This window comes from Phascolarctos cinereus, unplaced genomic scaffold, assembly GCF_003287225.1.
Source record: "Phascolarctos cinereus isolate Bilbo 61053 unplaced genomic scaffold, phaCin_HiC Scaffold_2;HRSCAF=192, whole genome shotgun sequence".
Taxonomy (NCBI): domain Eukaryota; kingdom Metazoa; phylum Chordata; class Mammalia; order Diprotodontia; family Phascolarctidae; genus Phascolarctos; species Phascolarctos cinereus.
The window spans coordinates 239027499-239038178 of NW_027555625.1; the positions used below are offsets into that span (position 1 = coordinate 239027499).

The 10680-nt window shown below is 40.3% G+C and overlaps 1 pseudogene; it reads right to left on the reverse strand.

Moving 5' to 3' along the window:
• LOC110205126 (centrosomal protein of 68 kDa-like) overlaps nt 1-7957 on the reverse strand; it is a 98521-nt pseudogene extending 90564 nt beyond the window's left edge.
• Between the last annotated feature and the right edge of the window lie 2723 nt (nt 7958-10680).

The following is a 10680-nucleotide window of genomic DNA, read 5'->3' on the forward strand; positions in this document are numbered from 1 at the left end:
TCCTTTGGGGAGTCTGTCATAACACACCACAGGAATCCTTTCCCAGACATGGTAAGCAGAAAGTATCCAAACTGGCATAAACAGGTAATTAAACTTTTAATGGAAAGCCCTAGGACATCTTTTATGTGAGAGCATAATAACAAATGTACTTTGGAAGCGGGTCTCATTACCTGGTCTCCTGACTTATTTTCAGGTGGAATGACCTAGCAACAATTGAAACATTCCATTTCCAGGCAAAAATGTGATCCCTCTTGACAATCTATCCAAACCTTCAGGATGAGGATTTGGTAGGAAAAGTCGCAAGATGCAGTTAGAGCCCATGGTATCAAGGACAGCCTCTCCACCTGCCTCAGGCACCATCTGGTTCTCCAGATTAAAAGCCAATTGGCAAAATGAGGCAATTATTCAGGCAATTTTAAATTAAGCACACTTTCAATGCAATCAATTACTTTTATTTTTAAGGTTTATCCAAATAATTGAAGCGTTATTGTTGTTGCTGTTTTTGTTTAGTCATTTCAGATTATTTATAACCTGATTTGAAGTTTTCTTGGCAGAGATGCTGGAGTGGTTTGCCATTTCCTTCATTGATGAGGATCTGAGGCAAACAGGGTTAAGTGACTCGCCCAGGGTCACACACCTGCTAAGTGTTGGAGGCCAGATTTGAACGCAGGAAGAGAATCTTCCTGACTCCACGTCCCAATACTTCATCTACTTCCCGTACCTAGCTGCGCAATGATTGAAGTAGGTCTGCCTCTAATCTTTTTTTTTTATGTAATAGGAATTTATTTCAGTTTAACTTAACAAACATTTATTAAGTAGCTACTATTTCAAAATACTATACTAGGTAGGGATGTGAATGCTGTTGTTCGTCCTTCATTCTCGGAGGAAGTACAAAAATAAAAATGAGATAGTCCTTGAATTCATTTAGCCTGCATTCTACAGCTGGGGAAGGGATGGTGGTGATGGCATGGGAGGGAACAATATAACATAGATAAGTAAAAATAAGGTCATTTAAAAGATCACTAATACCTAAGGAGCTGGTTAAGGCTTCATGAAGCAGGAGCTGCTCTAGACGAGATTCAAAAAAAGAAAAGGAGTCTAAAAAACATAAACAAGAAGGGAATATGTACACAGCACAGAAACCAAAAGATCAAGTAATGTGTAACTAAAAGGGAATAACGTGAAATGAGGCTGGAAATATAGGTTGGACTGATTCAGGAGCATCTTAAATGTCAAACTAAGGAGTTAAGTTTTCTAGACGAATTTTCAACATAAATTACCTACCTAAGGGTGAGGAGAGTAGCTAAGCATGTTGAATACATTTGTTTGGAAGCTTATGAATTTATTCTGTGCCCTTAATTAAGGTAATTTTCCAATTTGTAGGAGTGTGTGTTGATTTAATTTGAGGGTGTTACAAAATCATCTGAAGAATGTCTCCACTACTTCATTCTCAGCAACTAATATTGGTAAACAAGCTACAATTATTTTCATGGTGATCTTTTTGCAATTAGTTTTGTTTGAGTGTGTATATTTATTACACGGGTATTGCTTTTTTTCCCAATGGGGGAAGGTGGAAAAGAAAGAAAATCAATTTTTGTTCATAAGATAAATTTAATTTTAAAAAATATTATGACTGTAATATGTGATGACTAAATTTCCCATGAAATAATGTTTCTTATTGCCTTTGGAAATATAATAAAACTCACTCTACCAACTCCTTTTTTTTTGTTTCTCCAAGGAATACCTTCAAGCATTTAACTATAACTTCCTTCTTTCTTTTGGTTTTGGTTTTAGCAGGAGTGTCATGATCGATATAATTTAACTCCTTCATCAATAAGTCCACTTTGGGGCACTGGACAAGAGTTTCACATTTAAAACACTAATATCCAAATTAAAGCTTATTGAAGTTCAAAGACTGCATGAATCTTAGCCTCCTCTGCTCCCTCTCCTACCAATCTGTCACCTTCATGTCAGTAGTAAAAGAGGGCAGAAAGGATTGGAGCCCATTTTAATTTTTTTCTTTGTTTCATGGTTTGTTATAGCCAAAACCAATAAGTGCTATGGCTTCCCATAATAAGCTAAGATGGTTCTTAGGCCAACCAACTTCATCTATTGCCACTGTCATATTCAAAGCTTTCACCATACGGTGGAATGCTCCACTATTAAAAGCTTCAGGAACCTAGGGTCATCTCTACATGGAGCCTCAGAGAAGGATGTTGTGAAGGGTACTTTCTTGTGCAGTCATTTCAGTCGTGTTTGATTCTTCACAACCCCATTTGCAGTTTTCTTGTCAAAGGTACTAAAGTGGTTTGCCATTTCCTCCTCCAGCTCATTTTACAGATGAGGAAACTGAGGCAAACAGGGTTAAGTGACTTGCCCAGGATAACACAACTGGTAAGTGTCTGAAGCCAGATTTGAACTCAGAAAGAAGAGTCTTCCTGACTCCAGGCCCAGCCTGCTATCCCCCTAGCTGCCCCCTTTTCCCAGTATAAGCTAGAAAGAAAAAACAACCTTGTGCTGTCCTTCCCTTTCCTAGCCAGCCTCAGCTCACTCTGAGCTTTAGCAATTCTGACATTCTTAAAGGACTAGGCCACGCTTTTCTATTCATTCTCTGTTACCTGCATCACCAGAAGAATATTTTTCCATTGGTTCATATGATAGGTAACTGCTGCTGAATAAATCTATCACAATGCAGAAATTCCAGAGGTTAAAACTTAAGTTTCATTATGCTTAAACATAGGTTCAGAGCTCAAAAATCAACCCTGAACCCTGATAAGGGCTTCTAAAGGTACCTTTATAAGGAATATTACATTAGAGGGACAACAAAATTAATTCCTTTGCATCTTGCAATCTCATAGATTCTTTTAGGTTTGAAATGTTTAAAATGAAAGACAGAATCATAATCTCATGCTTCCTTCAATGATTTCACCAAGATTGAACAAACTAAATTAGAACAAATTAGTTAACCAGACTAAGTTTCAGATTTAAACACTGAGTTTGCAAAATCCTGCACTTAGAAGATTACAAGGCTACAGTTTAAGGAAGGCACAATGAGAGGAGATTTACATGTCATAAAGGTGACCAAAGGATCTGATCGGGGAGAGTCTTCCACAAATAAAACAAGCTAGATTACTTTGGGAAACCCAAACTCCCTTTTGGGTTCTTATCTCAGAAATCTCAAAATAAATCTTCCCATGATACTGTGATTCCACGTGCCAGGTTTTAATCAAGTGAGGCTAGTATTATTGGGCAACAGGCTTCAGTTGCCCAGATCTCCAAAAGAAATGACCCTGAGCTCCAAAAAATAAAATCCAATAAAAGGAAACCCCCCCCCAAAAAAGAATCCGATAACTCCTGCATTTGCTTCCAACTTCTGTATGTCTCTAAAATGTATGTTGATTGGCACAATTCCTCTGCATCCTTATTAGGCTCTTCAGAAAATTACACTTTTTCTTCCTTATTAGGATTGTGTTTCTCAGCATCGTAGTTTCCTCATATTTACATGAGGATTAGACTCAGTTTCTAAGGCTCCTTCCTGTTTTAATATTCTGTTACTTCCATTGTTCTAAACAAGGTCCTCTATGCCATTTGAGCTGGGAAACTCTCTTTACAATTCCTCAGATTCAACGTGTTACTCTCTACTGCCCCCAGCTGGCAAGTCTTGGACATTGCTCTCTCATTCTAATCTGTCTTTTAAATAGGTGAAAAAACAGACATTAGAGCTACCCATTGAAACAGCTAGGTGTTACAATGCTGGGCCTGGAGTCAGGAAGATTTCTTCCAGAGTTCCAATCCTGCCTCAGACTTTCACCAGCTATGTGATCCTGGGCAAGTCACTTAACCCTGCTTGCCTCAGTTCCTCATCTGTAAAATGATCTGGAGAACAGGTATTATCTTTGCCAAAAAAACAAACAAATAAAAAAAAACACCTAAATGGGGTCACAAAGAGTTGGACACAGTGAATAACATTTATCAGCACAGTCACTATCCATCACTTTTATTCTTAGCCAGGAAAGGTGGTTTCTGAGCAAACCCCAGCCCACAAAAGTCAAATATGTAATTGCTAAAAGCAAGGAATAAATAAGAAGGTGTTTAACTACAAAGATAAATTTTTGGCCTGTAAACTTTTATTAACATGAAGGCATTTTCTCGATTGAATTGAGCCCAAGACCTCATTTTGTTTGTTTTAACCTATGAAACTGAATCGTCATTTCATACTACTTGCTTTTAAAAAAAAAAGTATATAATAATTCCAGGGCAACTAGGTGATACAGTGGATAGAGTGCTGGGCCTGGAGTCAGGAAAGCACATCTTCCTGAGTTCAAATCTAGCCTCTGACACTTACTAGCTATATGACCCTGGAAAAGTCATTTAACCCTGTTTGCCTCAGTTTCCTCATCTGTAAAATGAGTTGGAGAAGGAAATGGCAAACCACTCCAGTATCTTTGCCAAGAAAACTCCAAAAGGAGTCACAAAGGGTCAGACACAAATGAACAACAACATAATAATCCTACACATTTATTTCAAAACTCTCCTTGTCTGTGATGACTTCTGAACTTTCCCTTCTGTGAAGTTTTGAAAATGTTTTAATAAGCCAATCTGCCCTCAGAAATTTACTAGCTGCATGACCCTGGGCAAGTCACTTAACATCTGTTTGCCTCAGTTTCCTCAACTGTAAAGTGGGGATTATAATTGCACCAACTCTTAAAGTTGTGAGGATCCAATGAGATAATATCTGCTTTTTTAAAAAAATCATTTAGCACAGTACCTGACACATAGTCGGCACTATATAAATGCTTATTCCCTTTGGGGGGGGAGGGAAGAGGAGGATTACTGTTGCTAATCCTTTGTCTCTTCCCCAGTTTTCCCAATTAAACTCCCCTACCCTAACCACACCAATATGGTTTGTTGTACATATTTAACAAATCTTCCTCAAGTTTATTTTTTCCTTCTATTTTTTTATGTCAATCTCATCTTGCTGCTGCTGCTGCTGCTACCAAAAATACTGCCACTGTAAACCCCTGCTGTGGTGAGAAGGGTTGATTCAGTGGGAGTCAGCTAGATGACAGAACAACTGTAAGAAGAGGGGGTGCCTACCAGGCATCACTGGGTATGAATTTCACAAAGGGAAAAAAGGTCAAGATCAACGCACAGCTTGAAAGAAAAACACAAGGTCTCCTATCCATAAATCTTCAATCAAAATTATATTTTAGGTTTGGTTTGTTTACTTGCTGGCTTCCCAGGGCTAAAGAAGCTTTTTCTTCCATGGGCCTGAAGTATCCTTGAGTGAAACTATGGCTTCTAGTTTAGGGAACAAGGACACCCAGAGGACACTGTGAGTCAGCTCAGTTGTCTGTCCTTTCTATCTCCTTGAGGAAGAAGAACTGAGCATGGATGGAAAAGTAGAGTTTTCGTCTATAATGCTGTGGTCAGAACTGAGATTGATGAGGTAGGCGACATTACAGTAGCATGGAATGAGTACTAGCCTGGGACTTGGAGAATAAAGACTTTGGTGTCATTTCTGTCATTAACCTCAGCTATTTCCCTTCCTTAGACCTATTTCTTCCTCTTTAAAATTAAGGAATTAGACTAGATGGTCTCTAAATCTCTATTAGTCCTAATATTTTATGATGGGGTAAGGGTAGAAGAGGAGGAACGCATCAAATTCTGCTCAATATTTCCCCAACCTTACAAAGGGGCCCAGTGCACTTGCATTTCGATGGCTCTTAAAGTAGATGGAAGTGAGTCTATTTCTGCTTCTGGTCCTGGATCTAGCACAAAACAAATGTGTTCATTTGCACAAGTCCCTTCCCCTTTCTGGATATCAGTTTTTGCTTCTGTAATAGAATGCCCTGGTGAGATTTGAGCAAAGGTTAAAGGTCATTTGGGTAAAAAGACTAAAACATTGAAATGTAAAGGGAAGGCCTTTAGGTTCAAAATAAATATTCTATACCTTTAGTATGGTCTGAGGCTTGAATTGCTCAATTGCATGTAAAGAAGTCAGCAAAGATTATAAACTGGTCCCCAGGCACAAGCTGTACTCCAATTTTTGTCCCCATTCATCTGCCTGAAAGGAGTCTGGGAAGTATAAGTGACTGAATTATGATCACCATAAGCTAAGGTGGGGATATCCTTCTGGGAGAACTGGCATTGAAACTAGGAAAGATTGTTCCTCAGGAAAGGCTAGACCTCCCTCACCTTCTCATAGGATTAATCAGTGAATGAACATTTACCAAGCACCTACTACGTGCCAGGCATTGGGCTAGGGTTGGAAAGGGGGAAGAAAAATTCCTTCTTTCCAGGAATCACAATCCAGTGGGGAAGACAATATGCAAACAATTATGTAATAACAAGCTGTACACAGGACAAGTAGGAAATAATTAACAAAAGGAAGGCACTAGAATTAAGAGGGATTGGGAAAAACTTCCTGTAAAAGCTGAGATTTTAGCTGAGACTTGAAGGAAGCCAGAGAAGACAGGAGGTAGAGATGAGGAGGGAGAGCATTCCATGCAAGAAGGACAGACAGTTAGTGAAAATTCTTAGAAGCATGTCTTGTTTTGGAATGACCAACAGAGGCTTTATATTTGGTCCTGGAGGTGACAGGGAGTCACTGGGGTTCCAAACCTCACAGCTGAGGCTTGAGGGAGCCACAGCAGAAAGGCTTCTATCAATCTTAGTCTAAATTTTAGTCTAGCTAAAAGCACACTGTAACCCTCTGAGGAGCATTTAGCACCCTATTGGTTGGTTGTCATTCATTCTCTAAGAGGATCAAAATGACATCATTGTGTCAGGGCCAAGGTACAGTGTGTCCAACTGGGACTGATCAGACCAATGTGACCTTAGAAGACTCTACCACAGGTCAGGTAGAAATAGTCCACATGAACATTTGGAGATGTCCCCAAATTCGTGTGTCTCATGTTTTTCTTGAAATACTGTAATACTGCTTTGCTCAACAACACTGAGTAGTTGAGGTACACCATATGTCTTTGGCCCACTGGCCCATAAATAACCTTCAGGATATCATAAAGCACTTTAGATTGTTACTATCAGAGTAAAACTGAATTTCATCTGCTTCCTTACTGAGTCAAAAATCTTGCATCTCTCTAAGCTTTATTTGCACTTTAATTTTGATGGAGATAAATGCTGCCTTCTTAAAGATGGACAAACTATCCCGCTGGTATACCCTATGGAGTTCTCATTGTCTTTGTTTAGCAGGTTCTGAATTTCTTCATCATTTTCGTCAAACCAATCTTTTTTTTGCTTTTTAGTGAGGCAATCAGGGTTAAGTGATTTGCCCAGAGTCATACAGTTGTCAAATCAATCTTGATGTTTACAAGTGGTCTGGCCTAGATGAGTAAAGGTGGTACTATACACCAAATCTCTGAAAGCTGCTCATTCTTCTTCTGCTCCACTGTTGCCAACCATGTATTGGTTCAACTTTCCCTCTAAATTAGCAACAAAGTGTTCATTCATGGAGAAGGGCTCTAATCTGTTGATGTTAAGTCTCCTGGTAGTTGCCTTGCCTTGGGGCTGCCATTTTTGTTGAATGCAAATGTTTAGCGTGGAAGGGCTAAGTTTGTCATGTGTCCAGCACTCTTCTCCACATATGACTTTCATCACTCTCACATCTTATCTGTCTCTTCTCCTTACAATGGCATAGTCTATTAAATGCCCATGTTTGCTGTGAGGGTGCACCCATGAAGTTTCATGCATTTAAGTAAATGGAAGACAGTGTTGGTGATAAGGTCATCAGACAAAAAAGTCTTCAGGAGTAAGTGACCATTGCTATTGCTGTTTCTGACTCCATTCCTCCCAAGGACTCCCTGCCATGTCCGATACTCCGTGCCTACTCTGGCATTAAAGTCACCCAGAATTGCTTGGCCTCTTTCAGCACATTGATGACGAAGGTCTCCAGGTCTTTATGATATTTTTCTTTGACCTCATCAGGGTTCGTCATGGTGGGAACATAAGCCCTGATGATGGTGCAATGACGCTTTCTTCAAGTATCAATGGCCTGTCATTCACTCCTTTTAGTAGGCAATGAAGCGTGTTAACTAGATTAGTTTTGGTTGCAAAACCTATACCAGCTTCACAGAGCTCCCTATCATTGTGGCCATTCCAGAAAAACCTGCATCCAGCTCTGACTTTGGTAAGCTAGCCTTCATTTGCCAGCCTTGTTTCACTCAGGTTTGCTCTTTGGATGCAATACCTACTAAGTTCTCTTCAACAAGAGCTGTTTGTCTTTCAAGTCTACTGGATTTTGTGTTGTCTATAAGCATGTATATATTCCATGTACCAATGGTGAGAGGAATCACCTTCGCAAAAGTTTTTGTACATTTTTTTTGTGTGTTTTGACTGCAGGGTAGGATTCCCGCCTACCATGGTAAGCAGGCCAGGGTTAGGTTAGAGCACTTTTTCTAGCCCCTTCCTCAAGCCAGGAGGTGAGCTGTGCAATCCTTAAAAGGCTACTCAGACACCCAGGGGACTGATTATCCCAATGCTACTTCAGTCCAGTGAGAAGACAATCCTATAGCCTAGGCCACCTACCTGTGTGCAGGGTTGTGACTACAGCTCCCAGTGTATCTGCACTTGCTGCTTCATCACTTGCCTGTAGCCACAGGAGTCTGAAGTAGGTAAAAATGGTAAAATGGTATGGGTGATGTCTTTTGACCTCTGCATAAATTAGATTTAAGTGAGGCAGAGTTGCCCAAGTCAAAGGTTTCATTCTGTCTTCCAGAGTCATCCAAGTCCAATAGTGATACAAAAGTCAAGACAACTGGCAATGACTAGGGATGTAGTGGAAGACCTTGGCATTTTCTTTGTCTAACCAAGTTCTAAGTGCTCCACCCTGCTTCCACTGCCTTCACAACCCACTGAAACCGTTCATATCCACCTATTCTACCAGGGAAATCTTCACATGCTTGGAATAAACACACACACTCCTCAACTAACCAATGGATTTGAGGTCCTTTGGTTACCCTCAAACTGGTTTTGCCTGTCTGCCAAAATGGTTTACTTGGGTGTGGCTTCTTGGAGCCACAGGTGAGAGTTGGGTGGCTGGTGGACACCAAAGGTGGAAAGCAGCCCTCACATCAGAGGTACTAGTCTTCCCTCAACACCCATACACCCCTAGACATCCATCGACATTCATCAAAGACTGAATCCAGCGAGTACAGTAGGTTAAACCAGACTACAGAGATGCCACCCTTAGAAGAGTCCAACAGCTGGGCTACCTGCCCAGCCCTCTCCGGCAGCAGCTACTCCAGTGGCAGAACCCACCAGTAGTTCCATGCAATGAGGAGCCAAGCAACCTGTTGGAGCCAAGCCAGGAGCATATTGACCCAGCTGAAATACTGTACTATATGAAGACCTAGCCCAGCTAATCAAAGGAGTGGACTTATTCATCCTTCCTCCTCGTTATGACAATAGGGAAAATCTTCAGTTTCTTGGAAAAAAAAATAGCGCTAAGGTTCATCAATTCTGCAGTTGTGAACGGCCTAGGCCTTGAGTGTTCTCTACATATGTCCGTCACTGTATACTCATATCCCAACAGACTTTTATGTACTTGTGAGAGAATATGTCCCTGGTTTGGGGAGTAAGGGAAATGCTTTGTAACTACTGTGCTTGCTATACCGTGCATTTTGCTGAAGAATCGAGTCAACTGGTTGCTTATTAAGAGAAAGCAGACAAGAGGAAGTAGATGGTGGCACCTAGGTGGCTGGGTATGGTGTCAAGAGTACCTGAGTTCAAACACAGCCTCAGACATTTACTATCTGTGTGACCCTGAGCAAGTCACTTAACTTATTTGCCTCAGTTTCCTCAACTGTAAAATGGGGACCCTAGGCGAAGGAAATGGCAAATTATCTTTGCCAAGAAAAAGCCATAAAAATGGGGTCACAAAGAGTTAGACATGACTTAACAAGACTGATGGTGGTTCATGAACTAGTGTCAGGAGTACAGTGTGGATTATTATTTATCATTTATTTATATTGTTTGAACCTAGCTTTATTGGGCTAGAAAGTGGGATCTAAGCATTCTTTATAATCCTCTGGCTTCCTTGGAGGTCTCTGAGATCTACCTGACCTCTACAGTAAGCTTTTTGGGTCAGACAGATTTCCAGCCACACATATCTAGGTTTAAACAATTAATAAATGATAAATAATAATACACAATAGCCAGGATTCTCCTTAGAACCCTGGGAGGAGTAGCATTTGAGAACACAGTCTGCCAGTGTGGGGAGGGGAGGAATGTTATACATCTGTAAAATAAGTGTTGAAGTAAGGTTTCATCAGTTCTAAATCCCCTAAAATAATAATAATAATAAATAGCTAACATTTATATGGTACTTATTATGTGCTAGGCACTGTGCTTTAAAATTATCTCATTTGATCCACATGACAATCTTGGAGGGTAGGTGCTAATATTATCCTCATTTGATAGATGAGGGAAATGGGGCAAACAGAGGTTAAGTGACTTGCCCAGGGTCAAACAGCTGATCAGTGCCTTCGGGTGGGATTTGAACTCAGGCCTTCTTGACTTCAGACTCAATGTTCAGATGACAAGCATATTAAAAAGAGTACTGAACTTAGAAGTCACAGTTTGAAACCTGGCCCTTACTATCAGTGTGATCTTGGACAAATCACTCTCTCTAGGGCCTGTTTCCTTATGAGCAAAGTAAAG